The sequence below is a fragment of the Pteropus alecto genome, unplaced genomic scaffold (assembly GCF_000325575.1).
Source record: "Pteropus alecto unplaced genomic scaffold, ASM32557v1 scaffold14, whole genome shotgun sequence".
Lineage (NCBI taxonomy): Eukaryota > Metazoa > Chordata > Mammalia > Chiroptera > Pteropodidae > Pteropus > Pteropus alecto.
This window is the reverse complement of record NW_006436810.1, coordinates 3,239,792-3,244,748: the sequence shown is the minus strand read 5'-3', so window position 1 is coordinate 3,244,748 and position 4,957 is coordinate 3,239,792. Positions and strand designations below refer to the sequence as shown.

General features: G+C 33.2%; 1 protein-coding gene across 1 annotated transcript in view; it reads right to left on the bottom strand.

Annotated features, from left to right (window-relative positions):
* LINGO2 (leucine rich repeat and Ig domain containing 2) overlaps positions 1 to 4,315 on the bottom strand; it is a 291,549-nt gene extending 287,234 nt beyond the window's left edge. The window contains exon 1 of the mRNA XM_006913688.3: positions 4,150 to 4,315. The gene's annotated coding sequence lies outside the window, so the exon portion shown is untranslated. The remainder of the gene's footprint in view (positions 1 to 4,149) is intronic.
* Positions 4,316 to 4,957: the final 642 nt, after the last annotated feature.

Sequence of the window (4,957 nt, the reverse complement as noted above, 5' to 3'; positions counted from 1 at the left end):
CCAAGCATTTGAGATCTATAGAAAGATAAATTCAAAATTTGTGGCAGTGTATGAAAGAGAACCATACTTTATTTATAAAAGCAATGAGACATTTAATTAATGTTTTTTTTCTTTTTCTTGTTCCTTTATTTTAGATGAAATCCTCTTTACTCCTAATAAATACTTGGGTACTATTAAATGTCACATAGTGATTTTAAAATATTTGTTATTAAATCATGGCAGTGAACTTTGAGAAGATAAGCTACCTTTGATCTGACAATGGACAGGATGAACCAAATACCGATTGGCCCCCTAACAAGAAAGAGAGAGATATTTCCTACTGTTAAAAATACAGAAGTTATGGTTTTGATCTGAAGCATAAGTTTTGATTTTCATCATTCATCACTCATCAGATATGTTTATTGAATAAGTAAGCCACTCTGTAATTAAGGTCTTAGAGAAGAAAAATAAAGACTCTGGTCTCAAAAATATTACATTTTAGTGAGTCATGACTACATTTCCGTAAGTATGCATATTTAGAAAGAAATTCTTGGATTTTTTCCAGACCATAAGAGAACTTCTGGGAAAATGGATGATTCAATCATACAAAATGTACTGAATCTGGCATTCTCCTGGGGAGCCTTATGACAATGGTAATTTTCAATAAAATAATTGGATTGAAAGTGATGCTGTGAGTTAGGAGTTTCCTCTAGTAGTGGTATTAATGCACTCTGGCTCATTAGAGGACTGTGTCAAAAAAGGTTGTGCTGAAGTTCACTTATATTCATTTTCTGTCTTTTTCAGGCTCCCTTCCCCAGTTATTTTCCATGCTTTAAAGTGTTCCCTATGATTTTGAGCAAATGTGCATTGTGATAGAAAGGACGTGATACTTTCAGCAGAATTACTTAATTAGGTTTAAGTAAGCAGTATGTACCAACATAAGGTATATTTGCCATACAAATGTGCTTGCAATGTATGCTGCATTTCAGAGGAATGAAACACAGTAATTGATGTGATGATAAAACAATGAAGGGAAGGATAAAGCCTGAGAGATAAAAGTCTCGAAAAGGAAATAAAGTAGGATAGCAGCTGTCTCCATCTTAATTGAAGCATAAATTTCAGAAATAAGATCTGAGGTTTAATTTCAAGCACATACTGGGAGAGAGTTTAGTGTATGTTTGTGTATGTGTATATACCCATGTGTGTGATGAAAAACAGGTAAGTTAAATTATTTTCATCCTATGTATAAAGAGTTTTCAAACTATTTTTAAAAAAAAGGAAAAAAGTTGCAAATGTAGAACTTCATTGATTATCCTTGAGAAACATTCATTTAGTCAGCACTTAACAGAGACTAACAGAATCAATGATGGGCAAGAACTGTTCTAGATACCAGTGACAGAGTAGATCAGAATCTGTACCACATTTCTACACTCACAGGACTGAATACTCTTAGTTTATCTTTACTCCCTGTAAGTACCTTCCTTGTCCACATCCCACCCTCTCCCAGAATCATTTTCTTAAAGTATAGATTAGATTACTTCGCTTTTATATTTATAACCACCATAGTGCTCTAGTCCAGCCCCAACCTATATACTCAATCTCTTCTTGCATTCCTCCCTACACTCTGGTGTCAAGCTTTCTATTCTCCAAACATAATATTTATTTTTATCTCTTGCTGACTTTTACAGACTATTCCCTGAGCCTAGAATGCCTTCACATCTATTTACCATCAATTAAAATTCTCCCCACTTTTTAGCGGTGCAGCTGAAATGCCCTTTAAGTCTCAAAGACTTTCTAATACTCTTATCAACTTTAATAGTTCTTCAGCTTAAATTTTGAAGAATTTTGCTTGAAAGATATCATTAAAGTTTTCAGTTCATTTTGCCTGGAGTAAGCTCTTTACATGTCTGTTTTCCTTTGTGAGTGTGAACTACTTGAAGGCAGGACAGGAATGATTGCTAATTTGTTTCTGGCCACATGCTGCTTTACATGTGGTTGACATTCAAAAAAATGATTGGATTGCAAATAAATATGCAGCCAAAAAGTATTTAGGATTCATATGAGACTTGTCATGATGGAATCGGCTACTTCACTAAGTTCTCAAGATTTTATTTTCAGAGGACCTCAGAATAAGCATAATTGCACAGATAGACTGCCCACTACTCTCTCTAGAGTTAGCGACACATTGCATACACAGGTGCTACTTAAATGTGCTTTATGAACAACCTTGGAGGCTACATATCCCATTACATAGGGCATGTTATTATCAGAAGTGCTTTGAAAAATCTCAACTTTTATATCTTGTCTTTATAGCTTAATATTCCTTTTATGTACAAGCATACAGTAATGTAATCCTAAGCAAGACAAACCTTTGCTTTAAAAATGCTTTAAGAAAGAAAAGTTACTTTTAAGCTAAGGAACAGTACAAATGTTTATGCGTTTGTTATAAACTTCTAAGAAACAGAATTGGGAAGTCTTAACACTCTTTTAACTTTATGGAGAAGCTAACTTGCATAATCATAAAAATTCACCTGCCAGTCTAACAACAAAGGACAAAAGTGAATTTAAAACTAATATAAACTATGAAATTGTAATATATAAATTTTGTGTTCATTTTTCAGAGAGTTAACTCTCAACTGACTACATTTTAACATATTTTATGTCCAGAGAGCCCTTCTGAATCATGATTTCATACAGAACAATGCAATATGCTATCTTTGTACTCCTAATCAATAAGATTCACTTCAAAAGACTGTATGAAGAAAAGAGAAGTTATGATTCTTAATACTTTGGTCAAAAGTACTTGTATGCTTTTTTTATAATTGTTTGTGAGATACTAATGCTATGAAGCATGGAACTGGGTTGAACCTCATTCCACAAATGCATTCTACATTTTGATATCCCTTTCATTTACAGGCTGGCAAGACTCTTCTAAATGTTGGTAACTTATCTTGCTACTTAACAGGACAACAAATATCTATTCAGTTCATCAAATAAGAATTTCTGCCATGAGTATGGTGATCTATACTATTTTCAAAAATTTCAAAATTGTGATTACTTGAGTTTTGTACTCTTATGATAAGTAAATCATATAGACAAGTAAGATAGGGGGTTGGGAAGCGATATTAATTAAAACTTAGAGAATCAATTATTTTCAAGCTCTTTAGAAGTTCTCATCTACATCCAAATAATGATCTTACCTTATGTTATTGACTGAATTCCATTTACTTTACTTTCAGAAAGTAAGAATACTATATTCGTACAAAACTTGGAGTTCAAGTGAACTGGAATAATCTTTCCCTTTTTTTTCTAAATTAATAAACTTTACCTATGTTTTTCTTTCTACAATTGATCTTAAAAGAAAATCTGGCTTTGGAATGCATAAAATTCAAAGAAGCTGTATAAGCTCTGATGATCTTAAAGTCAGAGAACAAGATTAACTTGCGGTTTCTGCAGGTAAGTGTTGATAAATTTAAATTATGCTATAGAGGAGGAAGAGAGTTAAACAGAGATAAGAAAATCTGACCAAACTATGGGTAATAGTTGAGAAGAGTTTCCAGAATGCAATAGACAAAGTAGAAAAAACGAGTACTGGAATAAGAGTATACTATTTTAAATTCTAGAAGCCACAATAATAATAGAGTATGTCAGTGCATCACCATTTTAAATAATACTGAGATGAACAATTTAGAATGATAAATACTTTCAAAGAAATAAAAGGCAGAATAATAGTATAATTTTCTAAGTTGGAGTTATATTTATAAGATCACATGCTGTGAACTGATACATTTTTATAATATAAATACTTAATGGCAACACTGTCCCTACTGCACCTTCAAAAGTATAATTGTTTATTCCATTGTGGTTCAGAGTAGTTACTTAAAGAGGAAATCTCTATACCTTGCCATTTTTGGCTATTGCATTAAACTAGCATCCATAGTGTTTTTATGTTTGCTTTACATGTATCTTAAAATAACTTCTGTCTTCTCTTGAGAAAGAGGGACCAAATTATTACTGTATACATGCTCTTGAATTGAGGGCACAACCATTCTATAATAACCTGTTTAGTGAACTTAGAAAACAAATAGAAAAACTATACATTATTCCGTACTTCACACTAAAACCCTTAGAACAAGTGATAAAAGATCAGATGTCTCACTCAAATCTTACCTGGTTTACTCTTCTTAAAAATCCAACCTTTGCTGTCTACCATGAAAATCTCTTGGCCACTGGGTGAAATCCAAACTGGGTAGTTGATCATGATAATTCCAACATGTCATGGGCAGCAGCCTCTCTCAGACTCCCATGAGCCAACTGCTTGAAATGAACCTGCAAAAAACAAGGTATTTCTTCATTTTAATTGAAAATAGTGAACTATGTCCTAGGTCCAGGAGACATCACTACTTAATCAATAAAAGAATAATAAAGGAGTGTGTGAGGGGCTGTAAAAGCCTCTCAAGATGCTGATAAACATGAAAGCCAGAAGACAAGTTTACGGGCTATTGAGGTGTTTTTTTGAAGGGTTCATTCTCCTTTCCCTGTGATTTTTTTGATCTACTTAAGCTGTCAGTATACATAAATATTATTGATATGAAAACACATATTTTATAGTGTGTACCCCTTCTCCTTCACATAGACGATCACTTGGAGTACTCAGAGGGCTTTCTGACTGTACTCATAAGAATTTCAGGGTAACTGGACAACGAAGTTCAACAGGGCAAAACCCATCAGCAGCTCGAGGAAAATCCATATGAAGGTCTAGATCAAAGTCAGTTTCCTTTGTAAGTTCTAGCTGTTCAGTCGATGTCAATATTACTAGTCTAAAAATTGCATCACCTCTGTAGGATAGTTTGTGGGAAACACTTTTGAGGAGAATAGATGAGGTGCTGAAAATTCAGCAGCCACCATTATTCATATCAAGATACAAACTATAAGACAATAATAGATATGAACATGTTGTAATCAGAAAGAAATGACC